At 34.5% G+C, this 18,312-nt stretch overlaps 1 pseudogene; it reads left to right on the top strand.

The window, feature by feature from the left end:
* Positions 1–1,665: 1,665 nt before the first annotated feature.
* LOC138316041 (cytochrome P450 2J4 pseudogene) lies at positions 1,666–5,295 on the top strand (annotated as a pseudogene).
* Positions 5,296–18,312: the final 13,017 nt, after the last annotated feature.

The following is an 18,312-nucleotide window of genomic DNA, read 5'->3' as shown; positions in this document are numbered from 1 at the left end:
ATACATCCCAATGTGACCCGTTTCTTTATTTCGTGTAAATAACGGTTCATTTTAATATTTTTAAAGAATGTTGATTAAGAACTCAACAATAATTGAAACCACTTAACCATGTATAATTGGTGAATATTTAAATGTTTCATGAAACCAACATCACTACATGAAGCTATTCTATATAATATTCCTTCGTTTATGTAGATCTGTAAGAGCGTGAAATGTCTTGGTTGTATCCGGTTGAGAATCAAAGCAACATTTAATTTCTACGTTACTTACTCAGTGTGACATTTCACACTAGAACGATACTTAGTCATAACAGTCAGCGTGTTTACAACGACGTGTATAGGGTAGACGTGGCACAAGCCATTGACGCAATAACAAAAACGCATTAATATAACAGTCACTATGACCTAAATTCTGAACCTGCAGTTGTATAACTATGGTAACCGATAACTGACAGATTATTTTTTATATCTCCCATTGAAATTGTTTTCTGCTGTTTCTTTATTTAGTTTCTTAGCCATAATTATACTTGCCTAACAAATATAAATATAAATCATATAAATTAAAAAAAACGAGGCATCATTAAGGTAAAAACTAGAGATATCTATAATCCTCCTGAAACATAATACAAAACGTCATAGAACAACAAAATGAATTAATCAATACACTAGATTATAAGGATTTAATTAAAACACAAGCAGTAACATTTTTGTTGTTTTATCTTCATAATGCGAGCGACATAATTGTCTGTAAAGCCCTGGCATAGATATTGACCATGTATTCTATAGGAATATAGTTTAATCATTTGGAGAAGGCATATGTAAGCTTTGTCTGCTGCTCAATCCAAGGTAAATCTTTTTGGTTTAATAAAATAGTTTGAAATGAAATTATGCAGTTTTTAATAAATGCTTATTCAAATTAGGAAAAGAACACTGGAGAAAGTACTGAAATAATTATTTACTTAGCAAATACTATATATAATAAAAACATATGTATGATATTTTCACATAACCTACTGACAATCTAATAAAAAGCATGGTGTGGTGAGTATTGTAAGATAAATAGAACCAGACGTTTATAAAGGATATGCTTTCATTCTCGACACACTTAATTAGAAATTATAGAGAATCTTGCAGTCACAATATCATATTCAATGAAATACGATGGCAGCAGCGCGACTACAATTAATACCTATTAATCAGTTGAAAGGTGATAGCTTATACGCAAATAGAAAAACGTTGTTTGCCTATCGTAGGTCAACATATTGACAGTCAAACTTTCCCATTGGAATAAAGTTACATCGACTGAAATTTTAGTTTTTTTCCCCGAAACATTTGTTTGTTTGTTTGATTCAATTAACGTCCTGTTAACAACTAGGGTCATGTAAGGATGGCCTCCCAACGCATTGTCAACAAAAACAAAAAGGTCACACAATAAGCACATCTAATGTTCAAAAGTGTTTGTTTACGTGTAACAGATTTCGTTTTATATATCTTTTTATATATTATTTCGTTCTGTGCTATTTTCGACCATCAGCTTTTGTAAATATCTGCCGCTTGCGGTTCTCACGTTTGATAAATTGTTTACATAGAAACTTCACCTAGTCCGACCCACACTGAGACATTCAATTACCTATGAATGTCAACCGGTCGCTCTCGGCTTTCGTATTTCAATGTGTCTCGGGTGAAGATATAGCACGTTCCGACCTATGTATATATATGTATATCAGTGTTAATCTATAGATAACAAAACAGTCTGTACTCTGTCATGGACCTGGACGGCTTTCTCACCTTTAACACCGTGACCGTAGCCATTTGTGTTGTACTCTTAGTGTTATTGCTAAGATGGCTGACCCAACGACCGGCCAATCTACCACCCGGCCCCTCGGGCTACCCTCTCATCGGACATATACCCCTTATGTTAAAAGGGAGACCTCAGGACATATACAGAGGGCTTCGCGCAAAATATGGGGACGTATTCTGTCTTAAACTCGGCCCTCAACTCTCTGTCGTAATCAATGGACGGGACGCATTAAGGGATGCATTTGTAAAACAGGGCGAAGATTTCTCTGATCGACCAAGTGGCAGCTACCTTCTGTCAAATCTAATGAAAAACAAAGGAATCGTCGCATCTTCCGGTGAACACTGGAAACGCACAAGGACACTTGCTCTCTCGACACTTCGTGAGTTTGGTTTCGGGAGGAAGTCTTTAGAAGGTCGTGTGTTGGAGGAAGTTGAGGCATTTCTCGGAGTGATCAGCGACCAGAACGGTAAGCCTTATAATGCTGGTGGGCTTATACAGAATGCTGTCTCCAATAATATTTGTAATATTGTGTTTGGTGAAAGATACGAGTATGACGACCCTAAATTTAAGAAACTTCTTATGTTGTTGGATAAACTTGCTAGTTTAAACCCAACTAGTGGCTTGATGAATGTTATTCCTTGGATACGTTATTTTCCTGGAGACCCTATCGGCATAAAATGCTTCACCAGACTTTTTCATACTGTTCGCGAGTTCATCCAAGAAGAAATTGCAAAACATAAGCAAACATTAGACGAGGACAATGTACGAGACTTCATCGATGCGTTCCTGAGAGAGAAATCCACACACGAACTCAATGATCCCGTGTTTGATGATTTAAATATTGAGATATCAGTTTTCGCTTTGTTTATTGCCGGGACAGGAACCACAGCCACAACAACACAATGGGCCATTCTGTTTCTCCTTCATCACCCAGACGTTCAAACCAGGTTACGAGAGGAAATTAATTTCGTAGTGGGCACTGGTCGGTACCCCTCTCTTAACGACAAACCGAACATGCCTTACTATCAGGCCTTCATCACAGAGGTCATCCGCAAGGGCAACATTGCTCCCGTGGCCCTTCCGCACGGTGCTGAACACGACATTCAGTTCCGAGGGATGACCATACCAAAAGGGTCACTCATTACAGCGAATCTTGACTCGGTACTAAACGACCCCGACATCTTCTCCGACCCGACCAAGTTTGATCCCAATAGATATTTGGGAAAGGACGGGCAACTAACGGGAAAGGAGAAACAGGTCATAGCATTTTCTCTTGGGAGACGAGTATGTCTGGGTGAATCTTTGGCGAGACTGGAACTCTTTCTGATTCTGACGTCACTAATACAGAGGTTTGACCTTGTTCCCGCTGACCCCGATAATCTACCGACATTAGTTCCTTTTCCAGGAGCAACAATACCACAACAGTATGATTTCCGGGCCATGAAACGGACATAGATGTTCAGATTACCTAGTAGGATACGCCTTATGACACTCGTTTACGTTATGTAACTGAAAGGGGAGTAAGTGTAAAATATAACGAAAATAAATGTGCTTCCTGTACAACATGATGATGTAATATTCTGAAATGAACAAGGTGTTGACAAAGAGCTGCAGGTTTTAGACAATGGTTTACTAATATAATTTCATTGCAAAATAGGTATAAGATTTAGGTGAAGGCCTTATTTGGACTGATTCAAAAAGCCATTGCATTCGTGCGAATTAAGATTATCATAGCTATGTATCTGAAGTCTCATGTGACTAGCAGACTTGAAACAACATTATAACTCGAATTTGATAATACGAAACTTTACGAAAACATGCCATGCTCGATTGTCAATTAGGCCCTTTATACGTAAAATAAGAGAGAAAAAAGTACATTTTTAGCCCACTTTTTAGCCCACCATCATCAGATGGTGGGCTATTTAAATCGCCTTTCTTCCGTGGTCCGTCCGTTCGTTAACAATTCTTGTTACCTCTATTCTCAGAAAGTACTAAAGGGATCTTTTTTTTCAAATTTCACTTGTAGGTTCCCCAAGGGCCCTAGTTATGCATATTAAAGTTTGGGACCGATCGATCAACAAGATGGCCACCAGGCAGTCATCTTGGATTTTGATAGTTAAAGTTTGTTACCGCTATTTCTCAAAAATTACTTTAGAGATCTTTCTCAAATTTCATATGTTCGTTCCCTTAGGGCCCTAGTTGTGCAAATTGCATTTTGGGACCGATCAGTCAACAATATGGCTGACCGGCGGCCATCTTGAATTTTGATAGTTAAAGTTTGTTACCGCTATTTCTCAGATATTAATGAAGGGGTCTTTCTCAAATTCCATATGTAGGTTGCCCCAGGACCCGACTTCTGCATACCATATGTTGGGACCGATCGGTGAACAAGATGGCCGCTAGGCTGCCATCTTGGATTTTAATAGCTAAAGTTTGTTACCGCTATTTCTCAAAAATTACTGATGGGATCTTTCTCAAATTTCTTATGTAGGTTCCCCTAGGACCCTAGTTGTGCAAATTGCATTTTAGGACCGATAAACCGACAAGATAGCCAACCGGCCGCCATCTTGGATTTTGGTAGTTGAAGTTTGTTACCACTATTTCTCAGAAAGTTTTGAAGGAATCTCTCACAAATTCCATACGTAGCCCCAAATTGTGCATAATACAATTTGGGACTGATTGGTAAACAAGATGACCGACAGCCTGCCATCTTGGATTTAGATTATTAAAGTTTGTTACCGCTATTTCTTAAAAAGTACTGATTGGATCAATCTCAAATTTCACATGTAGATTCCCCTATGGCCCTAGTTGTTCATATTGCATTTTTGGACTTATCGGTCAACAAGATGGCCGAACGGCCGCCATCTTGGATTTTGATAGTTATCGCTAATTGTCAGAAATTACTGAAGGAATATCAATCAGATTCCATGCATAGGTACCCCTTGGGCCCTAGTTGTACATTGTACCTTTGGGACTGATCGGTCAACAAGATGGGCAACCAGCCGCCATCTTGAATTTTTTCGGTGTTTCTCAGAAAGTAATGAAGCAATCTGTCTTAAATTTCATATGTAGTATGTTTGAAAAAGTTTGAAAAGCAGGGAACAGATCCCTTTCTCCATTGTCAGACATAGATCATTCTTTGTTGGGCGCCAAGATCCCTCTGGGATCTCTTGTTTTGTATTATGAATCGTTTGTTCAGAATATGTTAATTTGCTTAAAAGAATCATGTTCTGTAATAAGTTCTTATTTGTAAATTTAATATCTACGTATAGAAAAATGTGTATGGAAATGTGTTTAATTTTTAACAATTAAGACATTGTATACCCAGAACTCGTTGAAGTTGTTAGTTTCTGATATATTGATCATTTTGACCTTGGAAATAGAATACCCTTCATCGCAGTATGCTAGACCCAATATAAGTGCCCTTGGCCTTTGGGTTAATTAGACAAAGACGTTGGAATGGAAGTTTTATTGTAAATAAATATGTAAATTTTATTGTAAGTTTTTATTGTATACATTTAATCCGTATTGATGATGAATCTCCATTTTAAAACATGCAGTCAGTCATTTCAAATAATCTCCACTGACAACATTGTTTTCAGATTAATATGACTCTTCTAAAATTGAATTGAATTATAATGACGGGTCATAGAACGGTTTGGTGAGTGCCTTGTCGGGTAATTGTTGATTAGGCTTAAAATCATATTAACAGTTAGGATCATTAAAGGACGGCCTCTCCTGTATACAATGTGGGTACGTATAGGAGACTTCAGAAAAGATGGCGATGACGTCACACAAAGGTACGTCCGGGCGCTCAAAGGTACAACTCCATATAGCTGTACACATTAAACGTGGGAACTCCGCCGCTTGCGATGTTTGTTTACATTTTATTATAATAAATTGTACGGCAATCCGAGAAATGTTGCTTTATTTTCATTTCAAAAAGTGTAAATGAAAATATGTAACAATAATATATAGATATAAACATATGATATTCATATTAATGTTACTTTGTTTAGACTCCATTTTCGATCGCCCATGAGAAAAACACGGTCGCCATTACCGTATATATATACATTGACAGAATATTGTATATATCGGCTTGAAATTACAGATTAAATTCCAAGTTCCCCAAAATATCATACTGTCATTTAAAAAGCGTTTACTGTTTTCTAAGTCTTACATGATAAAACACCAAATTACGATTTGTTATTAAAACAAAATTAAGATTTGCTTTCGTAGATTACCCCAGGCGCACGGCAGCCATATTACGTACTGTCGACATCCCGAATTTCGACCTTTTTCAGAGTCACTAAATTAATTATTCTTGATAACTTTTTCGTCAAAAAAATTGGAATTGAGTTTATGATATACAAGTAAGTCAGTTTATAGTTACTTTTTATGATATTTTCAAACAAAACATTAAGTATTTAGGATTCTCGAAGCCATGCGCAATGTGTCCTGGTCGGCAATTCAGTACTATTAAAGATCTGTATTTATAAATCTAAATGTAGTCAATCTAACATGTATTAAAAATATTTAAAAGTAATATCACTTCAATTTAAGACTTCATATAGCAACCCATAGAATGAAAGCGACTGAAAATTAAACAATAAACTCTACAGCATGAGAACTGTGCGATTTCACCATTTTATTTTTCGAGATATATCGGCAGCCATACGTGTACGTACAAATGTAGATCTGCATGTACGTGTAACACATGTACAGTGGTTTATACAAGATATACACGGTAAAGAACGAAAAGCACAAGTACTTATTGAGATATGTGTTGGTAATTACATACGTATTAATATTATTAATTTCCCCAGGTACATGTATGGGCTGTGGCCTGAGATGATCTACCAACGAAGCCATGCACGAGCGGCCTTGGTCTGGCCAGATAAGGTCCACATTTCGTTATATTGAATAGTGTTGTGAACAGCTTTTTCATGTATAACAGAAACATGACACAAAAAAAAATCAATTATCTATTCATAACAACAAAACATGGATTTAGATAAGGTCTACGTGTGAACAAAAAACGGGTACGTGTGACGGCCCGGCACCGCTTCGCAAGCTGGCTTCAACACTAAATCTACAGAATTATATTTAGTAGTAAACATTGTAAATATAAAAATATAAATGTCTGTAACTTCTCAAACAATAGGAAACCATTTTAAAATCAGAATTTGCAAGTATGAAAGTGTATTTTTGTCACAGTATCGATTGTGTAGCAGGGATGTACATGTACGTATCTGTTATTGTTTTTATTAGTCGCCATACTGTGTTTGTACCTTTGAGGACCCGCATGTAAACTTTCAGTGACGTCACGCCATCTTTTCTGAAATCTCCTATAGTAATGAATGCATTATTTTTTGGGGGTGTTGCTGCGGTATATTTTGTTTTCCTTAAAGAGAAAGAGAGGTGTAATAAAGAAGATAAGAAATTGAATATGTAAAGTGTCTACTGATAAACGACGAACGATGCACGACGACGGAAAAAAGGCATTTAGAACTCAGTTGACATAAAACAGACATGATTTTAAAGGACCTCTTTCACGAACAATGGAAATTTGCCCACGAACCAATTTTATTGAAATTAAATGTTATATGTAGCAACATAAATGCAAACCCTTGAAATATGTTTTAAAAATTCAAACGGTCCCAGGGGCCTGTGCTATGGCCAAATTAATGTTGCCCAGTAGAGGTGTATGACAGGGTTCCCTTTTTGATCCAAAATGGTATCATAATAATGTTTTGTCATAAAACTGTATTATTTTCTGAAGAGTATAAATAATTACATATTATGATCACAAATATGTAGCCAAATGTGACAAATAAAATTTTGGCTACATTTTAAAAACAAAAATTATCGAAATTTTGGGTGTTATTTTCGGCCATGTCAATTATTAACAATGGTGATTCACCCACTTCCAGTTTGAGTGCACCAAAAATATTTTCTAAAAAGTTGGCTCATTACCTGAAGTAAATATTGTCAAAATTTAAGAAAAATTGTGGACCGGTAAATTTGTCGTTTAGAGGTTATAATATAGCAAGGTCTATTTTTAGTAACGTTACATAATGCAATGAATATGCTTATTTTGGATCATTAATCAAAAATCAAAAATCTAACGGTGTCAACATTAATGTATAAACCAATACTCATCTGTAACGCTTGATATGATTTCAAATTGATTTATTTAGTGATACTTTGTAGAAAAATTAAGTTTTACATAACAAAAATTACAAAACATTTGGGTGTTTTATGACCACAATAAGCTGTTTTGCATTTGAAGTAGCTTCACTAATATGTCCTGTTCTAATGATTTATTTTGTAATTATAGAGCATATTTACAGTGAAGAGAGTGATTAAAATGGGATTCTGTAGCTGTGTTGTTTGAGAGGGAAGAGTTACCAGGTTACATGGGTCATGTTACAAACCTACAGTAGTTCAATTATTTGCAGGGCTAACACTTCTGATTAACATTTATGTTGATTCATGCTAACAAATGTAAATCTCATCACTTTTACATATTATATTGTTTTAGATTTTAAGTTTAATTTGGTCGGGAAACTCATTTATGTATCATTTCAGATTTAGATACATGTACATTAATGGCAAATACTTCTTTAATCTTGCAAAATAACTAACTGAATGTAGCAGTTGTAATAATGAAAATAGACATTATCTGTAAGTTCATCAAAACTTGATTTATCTTTATTGTCAATAATCATATTTGAATTCCATGTTAGTGTTATTATATAATTAGAAAATTAAACAGCTTTACTGAGTATTAGACACAAAAGAAAGGCTTCGATCACAGTACATGTACATGGTGTATATCCCCGTGGTAAAGAGTGTGTGGCGATGAAACCGTTTTATTCCATACTATATAAACTGACTTTGAGTATAGAATTATGTGAGTTTTATAAGTAATTCTGAAGTAATCCTTATGGACAAAAACATCTTTAAAAAATTTAGTTGGCGGGTATGGTATTATCGCACAGAGATAATGGAGAAACAGTCAAACAGGAAATGAGAGTGTCTGATCAAACTGAAAATTATTTAAATGCAGTTTATTACATATACTGTATTTTACTTAGCTTTGTGTCGCGTATAAATTAATTTATTTGGATCCCCCTGACATGTATAATTCATGGTGTGATAACCAAATTTCTTATAAAATCAAATTTATTACCTGAAATGATAAACCTTATGCCATTTTGATTGATAGTATGATGTGTTTTCGATGCACAAAGCTAATTATGAAAAATAAAACTGTGGACCTCAAAAACTTTTGACTGTTTCATTAACCATAAAAGATGCTGTTATTTTTTTAACTGAAAAATTTTTTTAGTTAACCTTTATGGAATTCATGAAAATTCTGAATAAAATTCAAAAACTCAAAATCAAACTTCAGTTGATTGATCACAAAATGATCTGAACAATCTAAATATTAAACTGCTAAGAAATACTTAATATAGTAAAATTAATACAATTTTGAACGAAAAAAAAATCATATATCAATTTGTCTATGTTTAAAAAAAAAAAAAACTTGTAAAGCACAATATTTTGAAAAACAACAACATTATACATATTTGTACTAATATACTGGATGTGTGAAAATTGGTAAAAACTTAATTCTCTTACATAATAATCTACTCCCACCCATTTTATTTCTAGATTTTGTTATAATTTACTTTATATGCCTTTCAGCTGTAAATAAAAAGAATATTTCTGAGAACGCAGTTGCAATCATCATCTAGCTTGAAAAGTGAACGATAGTGCCCTAAAAATTCCGAAATACTTTGTTATTGTGATTCAATATTTTGATTATTCTACAATATATAGGTTATAAAATCATATATTAGTTTACATTTAATGTAACTAATGAGTATTAAGTAAGATTGAGTAATCAGCTTCTTTGTTTTCTCAATTTTATGATTGAAAAGGGCCGTGGTGCGACCACGGTGTAATACTGCTAAAAATAGACCTTGCCTCACTAAGACCTTTAAACGACAAATTTACCGGTCCACAATTTTTCTGAAATTTTCACAATATTTACTTCAGGTAATGAGCCAACTTTTAAGAAAATATTTTTGGTGCACTCAAACTGGAAGTGGGTGAATCACCATTGTTAATAATTGACATGGCCGAAAATAACACCCAAAATTTCGATAATTTTTGTCTTTAAAATGTAGCCAAAATTTTATTTGTCACATTTCGCCTACATATTTGTGATCATAATATGTAATTATTTATACTCTTCAGAAAAAATACAGTTTTATGATATAAAACATTATTTTAATATCATTTTGGATCAAAAAGGGAACCCCGTCATACACCTCTACTGGGCAACATTAATTTGGCCATAGCACAGGCCCCTGGGACCTTTTGAATTTTTTAAACGTATTTCAAGGGTTGGCATTTATGTTGCTACATATAACATTTAATTTCAATAAAATTGGTTCGTGGGCAAATTTCCATTGTTCGTGAAAGAGGTCCTTTCGAGACTGCAAGTATTGATACCTGCTGCCTGTCCCTACTGCCTGATGACATCAAAGGCGATTGAATTTATGATCTTATATGTCTTTCTCATAACTTACTTTCTTCGTCTCCCTAGACACCACCTCAGCTTTAGCCTTTGGTTTAACGCTCCCTCCCTGTGATGAAGGCTTTGGGGTCTGTTCGCTGGCCGAGACACACCAAAGTCTAGAAAACTGGTATGTTCTGCTCTTGCTTAGCGCTTAGCGTAACGGGAGTGGGACGACTGGTTCGCCCGTTGTCAGTATGATGTAACCGGGTAGGGTCTGTTACTAGGTGTCTTCGATGGCATGCTTCTGTGATAAAGCACTATAAAAATGGAAAGAGTTCACTATACAAGAAGCCACTAATATACCACAATCTCCCAAAACATACACAACGCACTTCACACAGGGAGGACACCACATCCATGGAAAATCGTCCTTAAATGACCTTAAATGCTTATACGACGTGAATATCTTAAACTAAACCATTCATATATGCCAGAAACAAAAGAGTACCTCTGTAAATTTGAAACAAATTAACATCAACTATTTTAATATAGATACTGAAACACGCATGTCAGATTAAAACATGCATTTGATTTTCTTGTATGTTTCGTAAGATATAAGCACCTGAAATGTCATTCGTCTCAATAAGAACCATTGCAAACTTCCATTAGAACATTAAACGTTGTCTGCATTTACGGCTTTACGTGGGTAGTTGAGTACATTTCGTTGTTATATTCAACCCCTATAAAATACAAACATTGACATTGACAGTGAAAAGTGTGAAGAGTGCGATAACCACTATACCTCGGGGTTTCCCCATTACAGCAGGTAATCTCGCTTTATGGGTTCCCTTTAGTATTAATGTAAATGTAAGAACATTAGATTGGACATTAGCAGCCATGCAGCCTTATGCAGAGAAGAAGCACTTGGGAATGCCTTGCATGTCCTTTGTCACTTCTTAGATTTACCCGACACAACATCTGCTTGTTCTTGTAATTATCGATTTGACATATTTGATTTCAATGTCAAGCCGATAACATTCCATGGCATCCCTCAGGCATTTCATTAAATCTACGTCATCTCTATCCAGAGTCATACATCATATATTAGCTGATCTTGGTTCGGTGACCCTAAATATCAGAGTCCGACCTATATATATATATATATATAGTTTTTAACTATCTGTCTACAATATGTCGGCACGTGTTGTCTCAGTTGATGTTTAGGAAGACTGTGCAAATTTATTCACCCTCGTCGCCTTGTTATCCTCTACGTTATGTTTAAAGCACTATGCAATACGTTGCTTTAACAGACCGTGGGCATTTGTTAGCGTAATTCTGCTATGTGATCTATAAATGGATTACGTAATTCTATGACGACCTGACACCAATATGGCCATCTGTGAACCACATCATGATAGCTACACTAGTTAACTACCCAATCTTTTTACCATATTCAGTATTATTTTAACATTTTCGATTTTCGTCGGATATGTTTATTTTGTGATCATCAACTTAATGGGTTTATTTTGTTGTAAATGATTTTCCGTTTTGTTATTTAACAAGATCTACCACTGGAGATATTTTTAACGTTTTTTTTTCCAAAAAGTAAAGAAGGGATATCCCTTTGTTCAGTTTTACGGCCACTGGATTTTGTCATGATCTGCTTATAAAATGATTGCATCTTAGTGTAACATGAGCTAGGTGAGGTAATTCGGTCTTATTCAGTGAAAGGTAAAAAATATATAGTATGTGGTAATGTTGTTTTCAATTTTAAATGAGTGAGATAGATAAACTCTAATACATATTCTCTAATAAATATTATAAGTGAAGATGGCGCTGTTGTAAATTTAATTGATACGTAATCCCACGTTCGTCATGATTAAAACAACCTCTAAAATCAGTACTTATCTTTTTTAGTGCCAGTGATAGAATACGACAACTTTACTAATTCATGTAGAACATATTACAACAGTATTATAGAAAAAAACTGCCTTTGGTTGCTTAAAATGCTCTCGCATTGAAATCTGTTCTAATCATAGGCCATAATAAAGACGCCGGTTATGTCATGTCGTCATCACCGGAAATAAACAGTCGCCTATTTCCTGGAAATGCGATTCTGACGTATGAGAACTATTAAACAGAAATGTGTGAATAGCTGCTTGGCACGGAAAGTATTTAATTATTAGAAATTCGGTCAAGCACATTGAACTACTAGGTCAAATATCAGATATCATTATTATTAATAAGAGTCTTAACTATTTATCTCCACAGCTCTGATGTCGATGTGTGGCAGAGTTAGGACGAAAATCCTGACAATGGGCAATAGTCCTGGAAAGTCTGATTAAATGATAGAGCCTAAGTTAACTCTTTTGTACTCGATGCGGGGAAAGAAAATGTATGTACAAACGAGTACACATGAAATATAACGGTTTTGAAAGAGATGTTCGAAGATGATTTGTATAGTAATTCTATTAGGAATACTTTGATACACATGTACACTGAAAATCAAGAGCAAATACATCGAGGATGGGTTAATGAATATGATTGAGCTTGTTAACATATTTCTCAGCAGACGAATTGTGCCCTCTGTCCCTTGCCCTGTTTTCATACAAAGCTGGTCCTATAGAAAAGTGGCAGTCACTGCCAAACTTAACACATTTCCTCTATATCTTAATACAGTCGCTTTACTAAGATGATATCAGGGGATGTTAGAACACTTCGGTAATTAACGATGTTGATAAATATTATAACACATCAATACTTTTACATTTAATATGTTATATAAATTCAGTACTTTGATTTAGAAAGCCTCGGGTGTGACCAGCCAAAATCTTCCACTCGGGTTGTGAGTGTTTACTGTTTGATTATCTTTTCTATGTTGTGTAGAAAAATTCAGAAAAAAATTATCGTCCTCATCAGTAGTCCACGCATGTATGGGTGAAATTATTGTTAAACGCGTGTGAGCTGTCTTTTCCCTGCCTCAGAAAAAGACAGAATGATTTTTTCCCTGGCAACCACAGGATAACCCTGTAAAGTATGGGAGACTTGTAGATGATATAAAACCTCAGTAACTTTATATTTGTAGATGATATAAAACCTCAGTAACTTTATACTTGTAAATGATATAAAACCTCAGTAACTTTATATTTTTAGATGATATAAAACCTCAGTAACTTTATACTTGTAGATGATATAAAACCTCAGTAACTTTATACTTGTAGATGATATAAAACCTCAGTAACTTTATACTTGTAGATGATATAAAACCTCAGTAACTTTATATTTGTAGATGATATAAAACCTCAGTAACTTTATACTTGTAGATGATATAAAACCTCAGTAACTTTATACTTGTAGATGATATAAAACCTCAGTAACTTTATATTTGTAGATGATATAAAACCTCAGTAACTTTATACTTGTAGATGATATAAAACCTCAGTAACTTTATATTTGTAGATGATATAAAACCTCAGTAACTTTATATTTGTAGATGATATAAAACCTCAGTAACTTTATACTTGTAGATGATATAAAACCTCAGTAACTTTATATTTGTAGATGATATAAAACCTCAGTAACTTTATACTTGTAGATGATATAAAACCTCAGTAACTTTATATTTGTAGATGATATAAAACCTCAGTAACTTTATACTTGTAGATGATATAAAACCTCAGTAACTTTATACTTGTAGATGATATAAAACCTCAGTAACTTTATACTTGTAGATGATATAAAACCTCAGTAACTTTATACTTGTAGATGATATAAAACCTCAGTAACTTTATATTTGTAGATGATATAAAACCTCAGTAACTTTATATTTGTAGATGATATAAAACCTCAGTAACTTTATATTTGTAGATGATATAAAACCTCAGTAACTTTATATTTGTAGATGATATAAAACCTCAGTAACTTTATATTTGTAGATGATATGGAACCTCAGTAATTTGATATTTGTAGATGATATAGAAATTCAGTACCTTGATATTTGTAGAAGATGTAGATGTTTTAGAACCTCAGTAACTTGATATTTGTAAATAGTATATCTCAATAATTATGATAATTGCAGATATTATAGGATCTCAATAATTTATGTTGTTGTAATATATATATTTGTTGAAATCTTGAATAGATTGAATGTTATATTTTCTATCATTTTATTACGTACAATAATTAAAAGTAAGAAAAAAACATAATCATTAAGCAATATTTTAGTTATGTTGAAGTCAACGTCAAACGCCAATGAAATAAATGAGTGGGGTATCACAAGGTGCTGTCCAATGATAGCGCTAAAAACAAGAAAGGTTGTAAAATAGGGCATATAATATTCCAATATAATTTACCTGTTTTTATATACTTTTGCCTGTATTTTCCACTACTGCATGGATATGCATTGTAATATTTAAAGTGTATTTGAAATTAATTATCTTAAAATCATTTTTTATTAAACGAATATAATGGATATGTTCAGTATTGTTGGCAACGGTGATCAAAAATTATACTAAGATTACATGTATATCACTTCTGCTGATTTAAAGTGACGTCCTCTCTACCTAATGTCAGATCATTGTCGTAGTAATGGCATTACAATCAATACTAAGACATGTTTCACAAATGACCACTACACAACTTTTGTATAGCATAGCAAACTATTGCATAGTATTGCATAGCGTAACAAACAATTGCATAGCAAAACAAACATGTGCATACCATAATATTTTTTCTTTAGAATGGGGACAAAATGACTGCCGTTAATTGAGGCAATATTAATATAATCTTCCAAAGCCTACGCCTTATTAAGACAAAGACAATTAAGTCTCACCAAACAACAATCCAAACAACATTATGTTAACTTAAGGTATCATAATGACCCTTTATTAACCTTCATGCTTCTTCACTGCAACCAAGTCATAATAGTGATACTGAAGCCTAAACAATGTAGACACGTGGGCGACCAAGTCACGTTGGCGAGAGAGCACGGAATCAATGACATTGTGAGTAGTTCATCCCACGTATAACGCTGCCCCTGGAGGCACAGCTATTAGACAGCCTGGCATTCGTATCAACCTCAACTCACGTTTCTCGTCGTCGCGTGACTCTGAAATTGAAAATTATTTTAGAGTAAATATAGCAAATGTCTGTAATATATTACATATACAAATATGTGCACAGGCCTTGCATTGCATTTTTTTTCCTATTTTGAAATTAACTTATGTCTCAAAATGATCACGCACAAGTTCACGCGCGCTAGTACTTTGAAAGTAATATAAGTGGGATTTATAAGAATTTTTTTCTTTCATTTTCCACCTATGAGTAATCCGATATCAGTTTTGTGACTAAATCTGCACTTAATTTATGTAATGCTAGTATTGCAATTCTAATTCCATATTGTTCTACACGCTGTTTTTGGAATCCCATAGTAGATGATGGTATTCTGATCCATTTGTTGCGCTACTTATTGATCAATTGCGTTTTTATTAATTTAACTTTACATATTCGTTTCGATTTCACAAATAATGCCCAAAGTGTAGAGTGGCAGTCTGAAATGTACAAATGATGAAATCTTGCCTCAATGTAGTTATACGGTGATGCAATGTCGTTGCTAGTTCATAATATTGGACACATTATTATAATCATGTAATAATGTAATTAAAACACCAATTTAAGTTCTTATGACTTCTGGAGGCGTATCATTGTATATGATCAAATAATCGATCAGGTAGCACTATAACAAGTAAGAGAGAATTTGGAGGGTTCATTGTGCCAGTGCTGGTTAAGGCGCGATTTAAAGGAGTTCACAGACTTTGCAGACACTACATTTTTTGGCAAATTGTTCCAAATTTTTACAATTCTGCTGTTAAATCGATGTTTGGTTACTTCTAGTCTGGATACTGGCTCCACGATCTTTTTAGAGTGACCTCTTGTGAAGGTGATGGGAGACATTGTAAACAATTTATCTTAGGCCGAATCAGGGACTTGTACAAGTTAAGGAACATTATTGTATCGATGTATGTAAAGGATTTGAAGATCAGACCAGTTAATCTGTTAGCTTTTGAAGCACAGTTGGAGGCATGCTCACTAAATTTCATTTTACTATCAAAAGTTACGCTAGGATCTTTTTCGGATTTGTTTTGGTAATTTCACTCTTTTGACCTTCATTTTCGATGTTATATTTGTTAATGCTGTCCTTGGACTTACCGATACACAGACGTTTACACTTTTTAGCATTAAGTTGCATGTTCCAGGTCTCGGTCCATTTGCAAATGTTCTCAACATCTCTCTGTAGACCCTCTTTATCATCATTGTTGCTTACTCCTTTTAATAATTTTGCGTCATCGGCGAACATTTTTATTATAGTATGCACTACTTCCGGCATGTCGTTAACGAAAATTAAAAATAATATTGGCCCTAAAATGCTCCCCTGGGGGACACCGCTTGTGACGTCAAGTAACCTTTTATTACGGACCCTGTCGAAAGCTTTACTGAAATCGAGGTATATGATGTCGACGTTTTTCTCCTCATCCATTTCATTGGAAATATAGTCGGTAACCTCGATGAGTTGTGTCACACAGGATTTCCCTTTCATGAAGCCATGCTGGTTATTTGAGAATAATCCGTTTGTTTCCATATGAGTGGTGATTCAATCTTTCAGAATTCGTTGAAGAATTGTGCATGGTATCGACGTTAGACTTATTGGACGATAATTTTCTGTTTTGAGTCTAGACCCATTTTTGTGAATCGGTGTTACATGAGCAACCTTCCAATCTGATGGTAGTGTTCCTTCTTCTATTGATTTCTTGAATATCATTTCTAGTGGCTCAATCAGTTCATCAGATGTTTCTAAAATCAGTTTTGGATGGAATATGTCTGGACCTGATGATTTGTTTGGTTCAGTTTCAAGATTGCTGATTTTATTTTTTCTTCAGTTATGATGACGTTTTCGAATGCAGAGTTGAAATTTCTAGTAGTGAAAGTAGGTAGGTCTCCGTCTGATTCAACTTTGAAAACACTAGAGAAGTATTCATTGAACATATTGGCCTTGTCTCTACTGCCACTCCATCTTTTCCCACTCGAATCCTCCAATTCCCCTACGGATTGTCTTGTTTTGGTTTTTGACCGTATATATTTTCAGAACTGTTTTGGATGGTCTTTTATGTGATTGGCGATATTACGTTCAAAGTGATATTTCGACACTCTAATGGAGGATGTTGCCTTGTTCCTCGCTAATTTGTATTTATTCCAGTTTTCTGATGTTCTACGATGTTGATATCTTAACCACTTTTTATGCTTATCCTTGATGTTGTCTCTAGCTAGTTTGTCTAAAGGGGCTGATTGCTTTGGATGGTCATAATTACCTTTGCTCACTGGTACGTTATTATGCCAATTCCTATTGATTTTATTTTGATCATCTTTTGCATTATTTGTGTTATTATACAATGCCATTCTATAACGAGTTATGTGTTGGAAATGTATTAAAATATATCTTATATATTCGCATGCCACTTAAAAATCGGATCGTTGCATGGATTGGTCGAGAGCCTAAATTTTGTACCGAGCGATGTTTTTCTCAGTGTCACGTCATCAATGATAGATCATGTATGTAATTGGATATGGAGTTGATCTGATACTTGTAAGTTATTTTTAAAAAATCACACAAAAATCACGCACTGAAACCGTTGAAACCCACTAGGTTGAATTACGCCAAATTAAACTAAGTGTTACATATACTGGAGCAACAAAGATGGCTGACAATGTGAAAAACTCCACCTAGAGAAATCAAGTCGTTCAAGAGTCCCAGCTGTAAGGAACAATGCAGCCGGCTTACTTCTTGTAGCTTTATCGATACATGTATTAGCAAAGAATTTTAAAATTGCCAAGTCGATATGGATGTTTACATAACCATTTTCATGTCCTATTGTCTTCACGAGAATCTCAGTTGGCTGTGAATAAGAACATGACCTCTAGTC

Source organism: Argopecten irradians, chromosome 2 (genome assembly GCF_041381155.1).
Source record: "Argopecten irradians isolate NY chromosome 2, Ai_NY, whole genome shotgun sequence".
NCBI classification, from domain to species: Eukaryota; Metazoa; Mollusca; class Bivalvia; order Pectinida; family Pectinidae; genus Argopecten; species Argopecten irradians.
This window is presented reverse-complemented; position numbering and strand designations above follow the sequence as displayed.